We start from the raw sequence: 19,855 nt of genomic DNA, 5'->3' as shown, positions 1-19,855 counted from the left end.
TGGCTAAAATTTTTTTCACACCTATGCAACCAAATCAAAGGATCTTTTGACCCATTAAAAGTAGGGAAATCATGTTTAGTATACCTGGATACAGTGCCTTCTCCCTGGTTGAAGTGTCCCTACTGGCCAAGAAAGCTAGTGTGCCCAGTAAACTCATCTCCCCCTCTGTTATGCGAGTTGTCCTCTCCTCTTTGTTCTAACATTGTGTTCCTTCCAGTCATTAGACCAATTGTTATACTGTCCATCCTCCCATTCAGCCTCTCAATGTCATGATTTATTCTAGGAAATATCTCCATGTTTTAAACAATTTTTTTGTCATTCTCTGCCTGACCTCTGAGCATCAACTCCCTTAATTCACTATTGTTGATCTCCGCCAGGTTACCCTGCTTTGATACCAAGTTGTTATGGTCCCTGGCCATGGATCTAGTAATTCGGTGAGGTAATTGTGAATCTAGCACGTTATGAGGGATCTTGACCCAGATAATGGATCAACAACTCCCTTTTATCTTACTGTTATCGTGATGCTTGAAAAGGAGTTTCCTCTTCCTAGTCTTCTACATAACTAGAAGACTAATGGTGTTGTTCTTGACCAAAACAAATGAAACCCCCTTTTAGACTCACATCAAGGGTGTAGGGTTTCTCTTAAATATTGCTATTGCTCACGTAGGACAAGGGGTATGATCCTCTAACCCTTCTCCACTCGGGAAAGAGGTTAAAGTTGCCTCTTTGATATGTTGTTCGAGTCTACAACCCAAGCACCTCCTCTCCCTTGTTCGGATTGAAGGAAAAACCCTTCTTACTAGCTGCTATTCCATGGAAGAAGCTAAAACCCTCCTTACTCTCGGAAAGGAGTTATTAAAACCCCCTTCCTCCCTTTGATCTCGAATGATCTCAATACAATCAAAATTCAAGATGAAAAGAATAAAAGATCAAATCAAGAACATACCTTGCTCTCGTCAAGGAGACCTCCCAAGCCTAGAGCTCATCAAGGAGAACTCCCAATCCTGTTTAACCTAATTCCAGACTTGCCTATTTTTTATTTCCTTACCCTTTAAATAGGGTTTTGACGTCATAAGTGTTTTAGGGCTTACAATACCAATTCTGCCCCTACGTCCTTGCTCATTACATAATTAATGAAAAATTAAACTGAAAGCAATATAAATTATGAAAATTAAACTAGTGAACTCAATGAGTCATTGCCTCCTCCTTTGTGTGACTCGATGTGCTATCGAGTCCATAACAGGTTACTGCTAGATTAAACATTTAGCGCTTGTCTTGGGTTGTTTAGTAGTCAGGGTTAATTGGATCGCTTATTTTATAATTAACTATGACTAAGGAGAGATAGGAAGATAGTTTCAATGGTGAATACTCAAATGTGAATTGCTATATGCTTGCATCGATGATCAGTTGTGAAATTCCGATGGTGGATGTTGACTTAGATCAAGGTTTGTTCTTTTGATTGATTTTCGATCCTTTAAATTGAATTGTTTCTTAGTTGTTTTTCTTAAAAGTATTTTTGTTATACTCAAACACCCCACCCTCCCCCCCCCCCCCACACACACATCCCAGGCAACGGAGCATAAATTTGGTGTTCTGTCGCAGGAAACTAAAAATAAATGTAGCAGTTCGAGTAAGGATGGTTTTTCTGGACAACTGTAAAGGAAGTATGATCTCTATTCGAACACGTCTAACATGGGATGGAGGGATCATCCAAACCTTATCTATGGGAATCCACAAGTTAATCAGCCTGCGACTAAAAATCACCCAAGTTACCAGGAATATAAGCAGCCATATCCCCCTAGACAACAACCGGGCCAAACTTCCAATACTGGTATGTCTTTAGAAGATATTGTTAAGTCTCATGCCACTAATACCTTGTAATTTCATTAGACGATGAAACAATTTCAACTAGAGGCAAGGGCCAGTATTCAAAGTTTGGACAATCAGATGGGCCAAATGGAAACCAAAATTAGTCAGCTAGAGGCACAAAGTTCAGAGAAATTACCCTCTCAAACGGTAGTAAATCCAAGAGAAAATGCAAGTGCAATCATTTTGAGAAGTGGTAAAGAGGTTGAGATTCCGGTAAAGGAAGCCCCTGCATCATCAGAGCAAGAAAAGAAGAAAAACTTCGTTGTAGACAGGAATGTTCCCAATGATGATGACGTACCTAAGCGTAAGTTTTCACCTCTTTCTAATTGTAAACCAATTCTTCCTTTTCCTCAGGCTTTGGCAGATTCTAGAAAAAATGAGTTAGAAGACTTGAAGATAAAGTGGGACCCACAAAGATACCACGAGCTAGAATCTTATCAATATGAGCTGGAAGATCACGTGGGACCCACAAGGATAAGGCCACTAGAGTGCCTCCTCCCTTATTGCCACGTTATTGAAGAAGAGTTATAGTTCAACTTATAATAGAACTCTATTAGATTGTTATCCTTTCTATCGTTTCACGATAGACTTATCTTAGAGAGTTAGAGTTGGAATGTAATTAGGAGATTTAAAGGTTAATTGTATAAGGACTCTATCACTTCCTCTACTATAAATAGAGGTGTTTTAATTTGTAATAATCAAGTTCTAAAATTTTGTCTTGAGTAAATCTCTCTCTCTTTGCTTGACTCACACCTTGTTCCTCCTCTCTTCTTCTCTCTACCCGAGAACCTTCTTCCCCTTTTCTTTTTTTTTTTCTTTCTCTCTTCTCTTGCTAGGAATATTGGAAAAGGGATCCTAAATTCAACATGGTATCAGAGCATTAAATTTAGGATCCCTACATTGTTGGAAGATGGGCTCAAGCCCACGAGCTCAAGACAAGAAGACCACATGTCAAAGGAGTGGCATATGTGTAAAATATGGTACTTTCCATAAAGATGGCCTAGAAGTGTAAATATGTGTTCCTTTTATGTCTTTTGTTTTATCAAGTTGTAGCCCTAAAGGCATTGTAAAACTATAAATAAAGGCATTGGCTAAGAGGTAGGGCATTGAAGCACTCACCTCTCTTTCCACAAATTCATCCAGCCCTTATTTTTATTTTTGACGCAACCCTCTTCTCCCTTAATCCAAATTCTCTCCTTCCACGTTCTTTTTCTTCTCTTCTCCTTCTCGCTTCTTCTTCTTCTTCTTTCTTATTGATCTAAAGTTCCTTTCATGAGATCCTAAATTCTACATGGTATCAGAGCAAGAAGTTTAGGATCTCTTCATGGAGTTATTATGAAATTTGTTCAAGAAGTTGTAAAAGGAGTTCAATCATGAAGAGATAAATTCATGCTCTTCTTATTTATGTTTTTTTTTTGTTTCCTTTTCTTATTTACATACTCCTTTTTGCTGTTTTTTCTTTGCTTCAAGATAAATCTTTATATGTTGTAAAGATTTATTTCTATGACTAAATTGATGTTATAATCTTGACTCTTTGTAAATCAATTACAAGAGTGTTCAAGATCATTTGCTGTTTGCATCTTATTAAGATTGATGGGTGAAATTCAATTACCTTTATGTAATTTGGATCCATCTCATTTGAGGTAGAATTCCAGCACATGTTATTGTATCTTCTCCTACTTAAGGTTGCTCATGGGTTTGTGTTATGTTGTTGGATGCCCATTACATGTTTGATGAAATTCCAGCAGTCATTTACCCTTTGTAGTTCCATTTTTTTTAACTTCAACAATTGAATTTTTTTTTTACGTTGAAGTCACCCTTGAGTTGAAGATAAATCTCTTCCAAGTGTCTTGGTTTGTCGTTAAATCTTCTCTAAATTTTTGTCTATTGGTCATTTGTGTTGGAGTTTGGATTAAGGCCTAATCGGTTGCATCTACTTTCTTCTCTTTGTTCTTATGAATACAAGAGAAGTTGAGTGATGGCTAGATGTTATTATCACTTTCTAAAGGCACAAATTTGTTGATAATTTGGTGCTTGCCCTCATGAAAGAAATTGGTCCTTGTTCTCTTTTGTTGGTGATTGATTTGGTCTACAGGTTCTTCAAATTACATTGAGTAATTGTTCTTTGAACAAGGCCTTTTCCCTTGACCTCCATATTTTACTTGCCTGATCATGGAGATTGGATAAAATAGTAATAAGAGTGATATACTCCGTATTACTACAATTCCACTTAGAGGTCTCTCCAATTACATGAGCTGGTCACAATCGGTTGGAGGGTTCTTATTACTCGTGACCTCTTGAACGACGTTGTTAACTTTCCTCCTCCGGTGGATGAAGAAGATGCGTCCTACCACAACTGGGTTAAGGATGATAACATGGTGATAAGTTGGCTCATTAATAACATGGAAGACTAGGTGGCCAACAATGTGGTCCACTTGGAAGCCGCCAAGAACATATGCGACACTTGTGCCAAGCTTTACTCAAGCACGACTTCATTACAAACAATATATGATGTCTTACAAAACATGCTGCATACGAAACATGGAGATAATATTCATGAATTTTTGGCACGGTTTCGAGGTTTTCTTCAAGAATGGAAACTAGCTCAGCCATATTCCACTGATATTGTCGTTCAAGAACGACAAAGAGAAACTTTGGCAGCAACCATTTTCTTATCGAATATTAAACCATACCTTGAGGTGGCCAAAACTCAGCTTCTAAGTTCTTCTGCTCTTCCATCCTTCGATGATGTTAGTGCTACATTACTTCGGATACCGGATCCATTCCCTCCTCCTCCTATTGATGCTCCATCGGCAATGTTCTCTGGCAATTGGGGAACATCTTCCTCATCCCGAGGATGGGGAAAAAATAAGAGAGGGGGCCGAACTATGACTGGGGCTAAAAATAGAGGTGGTAGAACGGGTCAGAATTCTTTCCGTACTGAGCCTCAACTTTGCACTTATTGTGGCTATCAGAACCACCTTGTGGCAACATGCTGGAAACTTCATGGCAAGCCTGATTGGGGCACAGCTAACCCAGTCTTGGTTAACATTGAGAAAAATGAAGATAAGGCTGAATCATCATCCGGAAATGTGACTCTTACGCCTGAGGACTATGCTGCATTTCAGAAATTGAAGTCCTTCATGGAATCATCTATTCTCTCATCATCTAAAACTGCCACTACTATTGCCTCAGGTATGCTTTCTTCCTCTTCTTCCTCTTCCTCTTGGATCATCAACTTCGGGGCCTCCGAACATCTATCAGGTAACAAACACTTGTTGCAGTCCTTATCTCCTTGTTATCCTCATAAATTCATTACTAATGCTGATGGTACCCAAACCAAGGTCCTTGGCAAAGGTTCCTTCTCTCTTACTTCATCTATTCCCCTTCAAGATGTTTTGTTTGTTCCTCAATTTCCTTTAAATTTGCTCTCGGTTAGTCAATTGACCAAACAATTAAATTGCTCTATCACCTTCTCACCGTCTTCTTGTGTCTTTCAGGATCTCACTATGAAGCGGGTGATTGGTGGCCACCATGAAAAGGGGGGTTTGTACTACTTCACTCTTCCACCATTAGATGCATTATCGTCCACTACATCTGAGGCCCAACTTTGGCACAACCGACTTGGTCATCAGTCTACCTCTTCACTTCGGTCTTTGGTTCCAATTTTAAAAGGACTTTCTAATTTCAGTTGTGAGGTTTGTCAATTAAGTAAACATGTCAAGAGAACATATTCTCCTCATCTTACAACTACAAGTACTGCTCTGTTTGAGCTAATACATTCTGATGTATGGGGCCCTTTATGTGTCTCAAATATTTCCCAAGTTAAATATTTTGTCATTTTTGTTGATGATTTTACTCGAGTGACTTGGTTATATCTATTTAAAGAGTGTTCCGAAATTCTTCCTTTGTTTAAAAATTTTCATGCTATGGTCCTGACACGATTTGGGAAGAAAATTAAAACCTTAGATCTAATAATGCTAAGGAATACATGTCTCATGACTTCAAATCATTTTGTGAGAGTAATGGGCCTATTCATCAAACATCATGTGCCTATACTCCTCAACAAAATGGTGTTGCTGAAAGGAAGAATCGTCATCTTCTTGAAGTTGTTCGGGGCCTCCTCTACTCCATGAAGGTACCCTATTTCTATTGGCCTCATGCTATACTTACAACATGGTTTCTCATTAATAGGTTACCTTCCTCAGTCCTTCATCATAAAACTCCTTACTCTGTGTTATATAATGGTGAAGATCCTTTTTCTCTTTATTTGAAAGTGTTTGCATGTACAGGTTTTGTTCATGTTACATCCCCACATAAAAATAAACTTGATCCTCGGTCTATGAGGTGCATTTTTTTGGGATACTCTCGCACCCAGAAAGGTTATGTCTATTACAATCCTATCCTTTGGAGGTTGTTTATCTCTAGGGATGTGACTTTCTTTGAGGACACCCCCTTCTACTCCTCCCATGATGCTCCTCCAGGATGGACTTGTCCTTCTACTACTCCTTGTCCGCTTGTACCATTCAATCTTGAAGTGGATCCATCCCTTGATGCACCGGCCGTACCTTCACCTATGGAGTTGTAGGATCCACCCGAGTTAAGTCCTTCTCCGCCTATGTATGGGCCTGAATTTGATACTTGGCCTATTTCTTTAAGAAAAGAATGTCGCTCCTGTACTACTTCGCATCCTATCTCAAATTTTATGTCTCACCATCACTTCTCTTCCGAGTGTTTTCAGTTTCTTGCATCCCTTTCTTCTACTTCCGTTCCACAGTCATATCAGGAGGCCCTAAGACATCCAGGATGGAAGGCAGCTATGGATGAAGAAATGCATGCCTTATACCAAAATCAAACCTGGTACTTAACATCACTCCCGAAAGGTAAAAGACCGATTGGTTGTCGATGGGGTTTTTTGGTGAACATAATCCGGATGGATCGGTTGCTCATCTTAAAGCTTGACTAGTTGCTAAGGGCTATACGCAGTGCAACGGGATAGATTATGAGGAGACCTTCTCTCTTGTTGCAAAATTGAATTCAGTACGCATCATCTTATCTATTGCTGTTAACTCCTCATGGCACGTCTATCAATTGGATGTTAAAAATACTTTTTTAAATGGTGATATCAGTGAGCAAATTTATATGGTTCAACCACCTGGTTATGTGGTTGAGGGGGAGTTAGTATGCCGGTTAAAAAAGTCTTTATATGGGCTTAAGCAGTCCCCTCGGGCTTGGTTTGATAAATTTAGTCAAACACTCCTACGGTTTGATTTTCATCGGTTCTCAGTTGAACATTTCATATATTATAAAGACACGGTCAAATGGAAAATATTATTGGTCGTATACATGGATGATATTATCTTAACTGGTGATGATGCTTTGAGCTTACAAGAGGTGAAGCGGATGATATGTCAAGAATTCAAGACAAAAGACCTTGGTATGCTTAAATATATTTTGGGTATAGAAGTTCTTCAATCCAAACATGGATCTCCTTGAAGAAACAAAAATGAAGGATTGTAGACTAGTTGACACACCTGTGGATACAAATGTAAAATTATGTGCCACAAATGAAGAAGTTATTGATATTGGCAAATATCAAAGACTCATGGGAAAACTGATTTATCTCACAGTAACTAGGCCAGACATATCATATGTTGTAAGTGTGGTGAGTCAATTCATGCACAAACCACAAATTATCCACTGGCAAGCTTTAGAGAGAATATTACGTTATCTAAAAGGAGCTCCAGGAAGAGAATTGCTATATAAACAACATGGGCTCTTCAACATAGAAGGCTTCTCAGATGCAGATTGGGCTGGATCTCCTGATGATAGAAAATCTACATCAGGATATTGTACTCTGGTTGGGGGAAACTTGGTTACATGGAAAAGTAAGAAGCAAAATGTGGTTGCAAGATCTAGCGCCAAAGCAGAATACAGAGCTATCGCCCATACCCTTAGTGAACTTTTATGGATCACGACCCTTCTTACCGAACTAGGTTTTTATAAAAAGGAGTCCATGAATCTGCATTGTGATAATCAAGCAGCCATTGATATCACTTAAAATCCAGTTTTTAATGAAAGAACTAAACATATTGAGGTGGATTGTCATTTTATACGGGAGAAGTTTCAAGCAAGAATAATCTCTCTCAAACATGTATCATCTCAAGAGCAAGTAGCTGATATTCTCACTAAACCCGTGACATCTAAAATCCTATCGTTTATATGTGCCAAGCTGGGTATTTATGATGTCTTTTCTCCTCCAGCTTGAGGGGGAGTGTTGGAAGATGGGCTCAAGCCCACGACCTCTAGACAAGAAGCCCACACATCAAAGGAGTAGCATATGTGTAAAATATGGTACTCTCCATAAAGATGGCATAGAAGTGTAAATATGTGTTCCTTTAATGTCTTTTGTTTTATCAAGTTGTAGCTCTAAGGGCATTGTAAAACTATAAATAAAGGCATTGGCTAAGAAGTAAGGCATTGAAGCACTCTCCCCTTTTTCCACAAATTTGTCGAGCCCTCATTTTTCTTCTACTCTTCCATCCATCAATGATATTAGTGCTACATTACTTCGGATACCGGATCCATCCCCTCCTTCTCCTATTGATGCTCCATCCCGAGGATGGGGCAGAAATATGAGAGGGGGTCGAACTATGAGAGGGGCTAAAAATAGAGGTCGTAGAACGGATCAAAATTCTTTCCGTACTGAGCCTCAACTTTGCACTTATTGTGGCCATCAGAACCACCTTGTGACACCATGCTGGAAACTTCGTGGCAAGCCTGATTGGGCCACAACTAACCCAGTCTCGGTTAACATTGAGAAAAATGAAGATAAGGCTAAATCATCACCCGAAAATGTGACTCTTACGACTGAGCACCATGCTGCATTTTAGAAAATGAAGTCCTTCATGGAATCATCTATTCACTCATCATCTACTGCGGCCACTACTATTCCCTCAGGTATGTTTTCTTCCTCTTCTTGCTCTTCTTCCTCTTCCTCTTGGATCATTGACTCCGGGGCCTCCGAACATCTTTCAGATAACAAACACTTGTTGCAGTCCTTATCTCTTTGTTATCCTCATATATTCGTTACTATTGTTGATGGTACCCAAACCAAGGTCATTGGCAAAGGTTCCTCCTCTCTTACTTCATCTATTCTCCTTCAAGATGTTTTGTTTGTTCCTCAATTTTCATTAAATTTGCTCTCGGTTAGTCAATTGACCAAACAATTAAATTCCTCTATCACCTTCTCACCGTCTTCTTGTGTCTTTCAGGATCTCACTATGAAGCGGGTGATTGGTGGTGGCCATGAAAAGGGGGGTTTGTACTACTTCACTTTTCCACCATTAGTTGCATTATCGTCCACTATATCTGAGGCCCAACTTTGGCACAACTAACTTGGTCATCCGTCTACCCCTTCACTTCGTTCTTTGATTCCATCTTTAAAAGGACTTTCTAATTTCAGTTGTGAGGTATGTCAATTAAGTAAACATGTCAGGAGTACATATTCTCCTCGTCTTACAACTACAAGTACTGCTCTATTTGAGTTAATATATTTTGATGTATGGGGCCCTTTATGTGTCTCAAATATTTCCCAAGTTAAATATTTTTGTCATTTTTGTTGATGATTTTACTCGAGTGACTTGGTTATATCTATTTAAAGAGCGTTCCGAAATTCTTCCATTGTTTAAAAATTTTCATGTTATGGTCTTGACACAATTTGGGAAGAAAATTCAAACCCTTAGATCTGATAATGCTAAGGAATACATGTCTCATGACTTCAAATCATTTTGTGAGAGTAATGGGCTTATTAATCAAATATCATGTGCCTATACTCCTCAACAAAATGGTGTTGCTGAAAGAAAGAATTGTCATCTTCTTGAAGTTGCTTGGGGCCTCCTCTACTCAATGAAGGTACCCTATTTCTATTGGCCTCATGCTATACTTACAGCATGCTATCTAATTAATAGGTTACCTTCATCAGTCCTTCATCATAAAACTCCTTACTCTGTGTTATTTAATGGTGAATTTCCTTTTTCTCTTCCTTTGAAAGTATTTGGATGTACGTGTTTTGTTCATGTTACATTCCCAAATTAAAATAAACTTGATCCTCGGTCTATGAGGTGCATTTTTTTGCGGTACTCTCGCACCAGAAAGGTTATGTTTGTTACAATCCTACCCTTCGAAGGATGTTTATCTCTAGGGATGTGACTTTCTTTGAGGACACCCCCTTATACTCCTCCCATGATTCTCCTCCTGGATGGACTTGTCCTTCTACTACTCCTTGTCCACTTGTGTCGTTCAATCTTGAAGTGGAACCATCCCCTGATGCACCGGTCGTACCTTCACCGGTGGAGTTGTCGGATCCACCTGAGGTAAGTCCTTCTCCTCCTATGTATGGGCCTAAATTTGATACTCGGCCTATTGCTTTAAGAAAAGAATGTCGATCATGTACTACTTCGCATCCTATCTCAAAATATATGTCTCACCATCACGTTTGTCTTCCGAGTGTTTTCAGTTTCTTCTGTCCCTTTCTTCTACTTCCATTCCGTAGTCATATCAGAAGGCCCTGAGACATCCAGGATGGAAGGTGGTTATGGATGAAGAAATGCATGCCTTATAAGAAAACCAAACATGGTACTTAACATCACTCCCGAAAGGTAAAAGACCGGTTGGTTGTCGATGGGTTTTTTCAGTGAAACATAATCCGGATGGATCGATTGCTCATCTTAAAGCTCGACTGGTTGCTAAGGGCTATACGCAGTGCTATGGGATAGATTATGAGGAGACCTTCTCTCCTATTGCAAAATTGAATTCGGTACGCATCATCTTATTTATTGCTGCTAACTCCTCATGGCTCGTCTATCAGTTGGATGTTAAAAATGCTTTTTTAAATGGTGATATCAGTGAGAAAATTTATATGGTTCAACCACCTAGTTATGTAGTTGAGGGGGAGTTAGTATGCCGGTTAAAAAAGTCTTTATATGGGCTTAAGCAGTCCCCTCAGGCTTGGTTTGATAAATTTAGTCAAACACTCCTACGGTTTGGTTTTCATCGGTGCTCAGTTGATCATTCCATATATTATAAAGATACGATCAAAGGGAAAATATTATTGGCCGTATGATGATGCTTTGAGCATACAAGAGGTGAAGCAGATGATATGTCAGGAATTCAAGACTAAAGACCTTGGTATGCTTAAATATTTTTTGTGTATAGAAGTTCTTCAGTCCAAACATGGGATAATATTGTCTCAAAGGAAATATGTCTTGGATCTCCTTAAAGAAACAGGAATGAAGGGTTGTAGACCAATTGACACACCTATGGATACAAATGTAAAATTATGTGCCACAAATGAAGAAGATATTGATATTGGCAAATATCAAAGACTCGTGGGAAAATTGATTTATCTCACACTAACTAGGCCAGACATATCATATATTGTAAGTGTGGTGAGTTAATGCATGCACAAACCACAAATTACCCACTGGCAAGCTTTAGAGAGAATATTACGTTATCTAAAAGGAGCTCCAGGAAGAGGATTGCTGTATAAAAAACATGGGCACTTCAACATAGAAGGCTTCTCAGATGCAGATTGGGCTGGATCTCCTGATGATAGAAAATCTACATCAGGATATTGTACTCTAGTCTGGAGAAACTTGGTTACACAAAAAAGTAAGAAGCAAAATGTGTTTGCAAGATCTAGCACCAAAGCAGAATACAGAGCTATGGCCCATACTATTAGTGAAATTTTATGGGTTAGGACCCTTCTTACCGAACTAGGTTTTTATAAAAAGGGGTCCATGAATTTGCATTGTGATAATCAAGCAGCCATTCATATCACTTCAAATATATTTTTTTCATGAAAGAACTAAACATATTGAGGTGGATTGTCATTTTATACGGGAGAAGTTTCAAGCACGAATAATGTCTCTCAAACTTGTGTCATCTCAAGAGCAAGTAGCTGATATTCTCACTAAACCCGTTACATCTAAAATCCTATCGTTTAGATGTGGCAAGCTGGGTATTTATGATGTCTTTTCTCCTCTAGTTTGAGGGGGAGTGTTGGAAGATGGGCTCAAGCCCACGAGCTCAAGACAAGAAGTCCACACGTCAAAGGAGTGGCTTATGTGTAAAATATGGTACTTTCCATAAAGATGGCATAGAAGTGTACATATGTGTTCCTTTTATGTCTTTTGTTTTATCAAGTTGTAGCCCTAAGGGCATTGTAAAACTATAAATAAAGGCATTGGCTAAGAGGTAGGCCATTGAAGCACTCTCCTCTCTTTCCACAAATTCGACCAGCCCTCATTTTTTTTTTTGACGCAACCCTCTTCTCCCTTAATCCAAACTCTTTCCTTCCACGTTTTTCTTCTTCTCTTCTGCTTCTCTCTTCTTCTTCTTTTTCTTTCTTGTTGATCTAAATTTCCTTTCATGAGATCCTAAATTCTTAATACATCAAATGGAATGCTCTGAGAAGATATGATCAACACCACTCATAGAAGGCTCCTAGTGAAGGAAGATCGAAAAGTGTGTGATAAGTTCCTTCATTATTTTATTTATTTATTCATGTTATTGGTTTCCAGATTTAGAAGATGATTTAAAGATGAGTATGTGAATATTTTTCATCTTATGAGATTTCTATATGAATGCCACTAGATCTAGAAGAAGCTATCAAAGCAGTTTTGTCAGTTAGGAATTTCTATTAACCGAGACTAGTCAATGATCAGATTGTTCAAAAAAAAATTTCATGGGAAAAAGATTCCCTTAATATAGAAGATTGATTTTGAGTCTATTATGAGTGGTTATTTACTCATAAAAAATCAAAATAATGATTGTTTAGCGTCAATGCTAAATTTCTCCATGCACCAAGTTGTTTGAGAATACCACTTGGATAATTTGATTAGAATTTTTTGGAGAATTATTTTCATTGAATTGCCTATTATGGCTAAAAAAATGTGACGCGTATCAAATTTTATGAGTTGGTCCACATCGGTTCGGAGGTTTCTTTTAACAAAGGACCTACTTGGTCATCTCACCAACTGTGGACCACCTATTGATCAAGAAGAAATTTTTTATAACAAATGGTTAAAAAAGAGACCATTGTGATTAATTGGTTGATCAAAAGCATGGAAATTTTTTGGAAAGAATGCACTCATTGTGGGAGATACGGCCACACTCTCGATACATGCTATTTCAACGAAAGGAGTTACTGTGGAAAAAATTGTCACTATGGAGAAAAAATGTTATAGTGCCAATGACAACTCAGAATTGAAAAAGGCTAATCAAGCCTTGGTATGTGATACAAAGAAGGATCAGCCCACAAAATCAAAGGAAAAGAAAAATTTTACTGATGAAGAATATGAGTTGTTTCATAAAATGATGGGTTCTCCAAGTTCCTCATTAAAAACCGCTGCCACCACTGCTTCAGGTATGCTATTTGGCTCATCTTCATCCTGGATAATTGACTCAGGAGCCTCCGAGCATCTTACAGGTAACAAACATTTATTAAATTATGTATCTTCATGTCTTTCACATAAGTTTGTTACCATAGTTGATGGTTCTCAAACCAAGGTTCAAGGGAAAGGATTCACTTCTGTTACACCATCACTTCCGCTCACTGATATTCTATTTGTTCCTACCTTCCCTTTGAATATGTTATCTGTTAGTCAATTGACAAAGTATTTTAATTGCTCTATCACCTTCTCACCCACTTCGTGTGTATTTCAAGATCTTATAACGAAGTAGGTGATTGGTGGAGCCTGTGAACAAGGGGGGCTATACTACTTGGATGTGCCAAAAAGAAATATTGTTTCCACCAATGAAAATGAGACATCCACCTTCACAATCTCTTCATGATATGTTTCCTACTCTTAAAGTTAGGTCCGAGTTTAATTGTGAAGTTGGTCAACTAAGTAAACATCAAAGGAGTACATACTCACCTCATCTAGAAGTCAAAAGTATTACTCCATTTTCATTAATTCATACCAATGTATGAGGACCCTTGAGCGTCTCAAATATTTCTCAAGTCAGGTATTTTATTACATTTATTGATGACTTCACTCGTACCACTTGGTTGTTTCTATTTAAGGAGCATTCTAAGATACCATTGATGTTTAAGTTTTTTCATGCTATGGTACTCACTCAGTTTGGTGTGAACATAAAAATACTTCGGTCTGATAATGCCAAAGAATATATTTCCAAAGAACTTGACTCTTTTTGTCAAGAAATTGGCATTATCCATCAAACATCATGTGCCTACACTCCTCAACAAAATGGTGTAGCCGAACAAAAAAATTGTCATATTCTTGTGGTAGCTCGAGGTTTATTATATGCCACGAAAGTTCCATACTTTTATTGGCCTCATGGAGTCCTTACTGCATGCTTTAGTATAAATCGTCTACCATCTTCCGTTCTTGGTAATAAATCTCCTTACTCTTTATTGTTACCAAATAATGATCCGTTTTCATTTCCCTTGAAAATCTTTGGGTGTCAATGTTTTTTCCATATTTCCTCCCAACAACACTGTAAACTTTACCCGAAATCTATCAAGTGTATCTTTCTAGGATACTCTCGTACACAAATGAGTTATGTTTGTTATAATCTCACTCTTCAGCGTTTACTTGTGTTCAGGGATGTCACATTTTTTTAAGATTCTCTATACTTGTATGATCCTGGATCTAACACATGGATTTGTAAGGAGGAAGAAGAGAAAGACAAAAATTCAAGCCAAAGGGAAGCTTGAAAACCCTAGGTTCTTTAAGGAAAACACACACTCCTGAGCTCGTTGAGGAGAACTCAAAACCCTTGTTTACTCTAAATCAATGCTTACCTCTCTCATTACTCTTACCCCTTAAATAGGGTTCACCCTTACAAGGTTTAAGATAAAATATTACAAAAATACCTTTTTAAATAAAATAATCCAAAAATACCCCTATGGCCTATTAATTCTTTAACTAACATAAAATAAAGTAAATTAAAGAAAATAAATTAAAATAATAATGTTATTGCATGCATAACATTACACGCCCTGGGAGAAAGAGCTTGTCCTCAAGCTTGAAGGTAGCGTCTGCTTGCCCATGCCGACAACTGTTCTCAAGTATCGACCGCGGTATCTGTATCAGCCCTTTGGACTACAAAACTAGAGCATCCAACCAGAGAAGCAAATTTTTTTTTTTGTCAACATCACTTGTTGTAGCATACCCCAATACAGATAAGCAATCTAACAACAAGTTGAACTATCACTTGCGCCAAACTGGTAACTTCTACTTCTACATTAATAGCCTTTGTGAGATCTGCCCCAATGGTTGCCTCATTGGCAAAATGCAGCATGTCCCCGATAACCTCAGTCTTTAGACCTAGTCCATGTTCAAGAAATTGCCCAGCATTCTCGACGAAATTACCATGGTCGCAAGCACTGAGCATATGTCGGTAAGTTTCCTCATCGAGTCCAATGTCATGAGGTTCTATTGTACCAAACAGTTCTAGGGATACTGTGCATAACCCATGTGTTGCAGAACCAGCAGCTTCATCTATGGATCCCTTTGTTATGCCTCGGATCTAACACGTGAGGAAGACGATGAATATGGAGGATTGCTGTGATGTTTTCAGCCTTCGAAGGGAGCTCAACCCTGGACCTCAAAGGGAGAATCCGACCTTGCTAATAACTATTTGATTCAATGCTTACTTTCTTCATTCATCTCACGTCCCTATATATGTAGTTAGGGAAAACATGACAAAGACCATAAGTTCAAAAAATTATAAATAAACCCCTCATGAATAGAAATTGAAAATAAACACCTAATGAGTCCATAACATTACTCCCCTCCTGGAGAACGAGCTTGCCCTCAAGCTCGAATGTAGGATGGTGTGCCTGTGCCGAAGGCTGGGTCCATGTAAAGTGGCAATCACAGTATCAACGTCAACGTGCTGGACTACAAAAGTAGAGCAACCAAGTAGAGGAGCAGATTTTTTTTTTTTTTTTTGGTTACCTCATCACTAAAATTCTCTCTTATGTCAGTATCATGCAATGCAGTGGTTCCAAAACCAGGTTTGATAACTGGTGGTAAACAGAGTCTATTGCCTCGGCAATTTCATTATTCAAGCCATCACTGGATCTAATAACAGCCCACAGAACCTGGGGAAGGTGCTGGTCATCTTTGGCAAGGCGCTCAGACCGGCATGGGGCTCCTGTCTGGATCTGTCTGTTGACAAACCAACGGCCATATCAGCAATAAAGGGATCCTCGGTTCCACCACTCCAGTGACCTGTCATCACACCCCAGCCAGCACGTTTGGACATCTGAACAGCCTCAATGCTCTCTGTCACTGAGCCAATATGGTGGACCTTCAACAGAAGAGCATTGCACGCCTTGTCTTGGATTGCTTTCTCCACATGCTTTGGGTCAGTTAGAAGAAAATGATCTCCAACACTCTGCACTTGCTTCCCAATCTCTTTTGTTAACTTGTTGTAATGTTCCCAATCAGCCTTAGCAAATGGATCCGCAATAGACACAAGTGGGTAGTAGGCCACAAAAGACTTGTAGACAGTCTTCAAGTTGTCTCCTGAAATTTTTTGGGCGCTATCGTGGTTTGGCTCTTTGAAATTCAAATCATATGACTTATCCTTATGGTCAGAGAACTCAGATGCAGTGACATCCATGCCAATCACCACCTGGCCAGGATATCCGGTTATGGCTCCATGAACAGCACTATGTGCAAGAAGAGTACAGTAGATGTTGTCTGATGCATTACTAGGAATTACACGGATCATGTAAGTTGGATCAATATACTGCAGGTTTATTTCTGTCTTCTGGCTTTTTGAGAAATGATCGTTGACTTTTTGAGACAGCCAGAGGCCAACATCAAGAAGTAAATGATTCCCTGATGCATCTTTTGTATCCATATGACTCATGCTATGAGCAACATACTACTGCCCAGCACCTTCAGCTAACATAATGACAATATACCCATTTTCTTTAATTCACCACTCGACAAATTCAAAAAGTCCACCTTCCCCTTCTAACTAAAATGGAGAGTCCGGAATTAAGCAACAATCCACATCTCGGCTTTCCAAAGTAGCATACATAGCTATAAACCCACTATAACGACCCATAAGTTTCACAATTCCAACATCATTCTCAACAATTTCAACTGCAACGTGCAGCATTAATAGGCCTCTGAGCCTCTTCTACAGCTATGTCAAAATCAAAGGATTTTTCAATCACTGCAATGTCATTATAAATAGTTTTAGGGATTCCAGCAACAACGACTGGGAACCTACATTTCTCAATTTCCTCATATATGGCATATGCTCCTTTTTAGATTCTATGACCTCCAATTATGTAAACCGGATTAATGTCCCGGTCCTGTATGTCGTCAACTATTTTCATTGTATCGTGACCTCCCCGTGAGGTACAAAGGAAGGTCCCACCACATTTGTGAATATCATTCACAACCTTTGGTGTCAATGGAATGGTATTTTTGGTGTAAAATCCTCTATATCTTCCCTGAATACCAAGGATGTCATTCACTCCATACATAATATTCAAATGACATACTATCTCTTGAATAACAGTATGAATACTGGGGCACAAGCGACCACATGTGACAATGCAAGCCTTGACGTCATGTGGGTTGAAATAGACCTTCTCTTGAGGACCTGCACGTTGAAAATGTACTCCTCTTTGACTATTTTTCTGAACAACAATCTTCTGGGCAACCACACCTTCTGGATTGACAAAGTTCTACTTAAGGCTTTGAAGGGCAGGGGTTTTTTCCTCTGAAAACCAGTTTCCAAATGAGAAAACCAGAAGGACCACATGAATTCTATCCTTTGATAAAGCAAGGCATCTAACAAGCTCTGTTACTATGTCCATATGAATCAGCACCGTATCAAATAGCCCAGGAGTGTCAATAACATTCACAACATGGCCATCTCCAAGAACAATTTTATGCAATTCACAGTTAGTTGGAACACCTGAAGCCTTAGTCTTTGAAACGAAGACCTTCCGTCCAAGTTTCAGCTTCAAATTGACTACCCAAAAGAATTCTATCTCCCTGGAATCCAGAAAAGGAAACCCTACCTCTGCAATTTGACAATTCACCTCTGCACAGGTATTGTAGTCATCCATAGAAAAACAAACCTACCAAAAAAAAATTCCCGATGTCCCCAAAAAATTAGTTTTACGAATCCCGGCATCCTCCCAAAAATTTGATCTCGACTTGCAAAGACCCAAGCCGAAACACTGGTTTCAACAGTACCACTGGTGGTAGGACTGTTTGTTGTAGTGCCATAGCAGCAGCACAAAATAATTTGTGGAAGAACCCAAGTGCTGCAAAACCAGCAACTTCCTCCTGTCCCCTCTCCTGAATCCTTCCATCTAAGTCAGAAGCTCCAACATCTGCAACTTGTAGGAATCCTTCTTTACATACAGCATCTATCAAAATTGCATGTGTAGCAACAGAGGGAAGAAAATTAATTTTCTCTAATGAATCAAACAGCCTAAATGCTTGCACTAGACATCCGGCATGGCACAAACCATTAAGCACTGCATTAGCGGGAGGACCTTGGCCACAAAATAGTTGTTGTCCCAAACCTGGAGCACCTGGGGGATAAAATGGAACACGAGCAACAACTCTAGGTGGCATTGCAACTGGCCTCATTTGGAAGAATTGTGCCTGAAATCTAGCTCTCCTATCTTCTTTACACTATGCAAGTGCCACATATAGTGGTTTTTTGAAAACAATTTTCACATTCATTTCTGCCAGTGCTCGAGATGCTTCCTCAGGAGTCGAGAAAGCAACAAAGCCCGAACCCAGACTTATGCCAACTTGACACCGCATAACCTTGCATGAAGTAATTATACCAAACTCATAAAATAAATCTTTCAACTTCTCATCATCAATGCTGTTATCCAGGTTCTTCAAGTACAGGTTCACCCCTTGGTACTTGTCTATTGTCTCCTTATTATTCTTCTATAACTGTCCCTTCAATTCCATCTCCCTTTCTAATTTCTTCTGGGCCTTCCCAACATACCACTCCTTGTCATAAATTTTTGTCCCATTAAGCTCTTCAACAGCTAGAGCAGCATCTTCGACATTCTCAAAGTTAACAAATCCAAAACATTTGGATTTCCCATCTCCTTCTATCATTACTACAGCACTTGTAATCTTTCCATACTCGCCAAATATTTTCTTCAAATCTTCATCAGTTGTTGATTGTGACAGATTCTTGACATAAACATTATTAAATTTTGTCTTGTTTACAAAAGTCTCTCGCTCCTGTTTACGAACGAATGGACCAAAAAAACTTGCTTATCATTTAGGAGCATCCCATTAAGCACAAACAGAGCCCGAGCATCATACATGGGACCCAAAAATTTCAGCACAACATTGTCAATTTGACCAAGAACAAACTCACTGCTGCTGATCCCATCAATAAAAAATCATTTATCCATAAAATTCACCAAAAGTCACACTTGGTTGAAGAATTTTGACAAACAGTGGTCGAGCAGCATACAAATCATCCAAAAATTAAACACAAGGTTGCCAAATTGATAAGGGACATGCACACTGCTGTTGTTCTCGGCAATAGAAAAATAAACCAGCCCCCATAATATTTTTTCTATCAATCCCGGCATCCCTAGAAAAATTCCATCTCGAAATTCATACACACAAGCAGGAATTCCAGCAATTGTGCACTATTTCTCTGCTTCACGGAACAGAGAACCTCCGTCCCCAATTTTAGAGCAGCACAGTTGCTTCTCAGGTCTTTATCAACCCCATTGAAAAAATGATTTGACCTAAACTTCGATGGCATTTCAGAAGCTTACCCCAAATGCATTGAAGTCGGTTCCCCACTGGACTGCTAAGAGCGAGATTGAGAGTGAGAATGAGATTCCATAAGCCAAAGTCCACCATATTTTTTTCCGTCGGCGCCTACTTTTTTTCCGGTGGTAAATAGCAGGCCTTTGGGGCTTCGCTGCTTG

General features: G+C 39.0%; 2 pseudogenes; both read right to left on the bottom strand.

The window, feature by feature from the left end:
- Positions 1–15,051: 15,051 nt before the first annotated feature.
- LOC137942895 (uncharacterized) lies at positions 15,052–17,998 on the bottom strand (annotated as a pseudogene).
- Positions 17,999–18,050: 52 nt separating this feature from the next.
- On the bottom strand, positions 18,051–19,234 carry LOC137942894 (polyadenylate-binding protein 2-like; annotated as a pseudogene).
- Positions 19,235–19,855: the final 621 nt, after the last annotated feature.

The sequence above is a fragment of the Aristolochia californica genome, unplaced genomic scaffold (assembly GCF_029961685.1).
Source record: "Aristolochia californica isolate CCGP_79_NKW_82.1479 unplaced genomic scaffold, dmAriCali1.0.hap1 SCAF_10, whole genome shotgun sequence".
NCBI classification, from domain to species: Eukaryota; Viridiplantae; Streptophyta; class Magnoliopsida; order Piperales; family Aristolochiaceae; genus Aristolochia; species Aristolochia californica.
The sequence above is the reverse complement of the archived record's forward strand: the minus strand, read 5'-3'. Positions and strand labels throughout refer to the sequence as shown.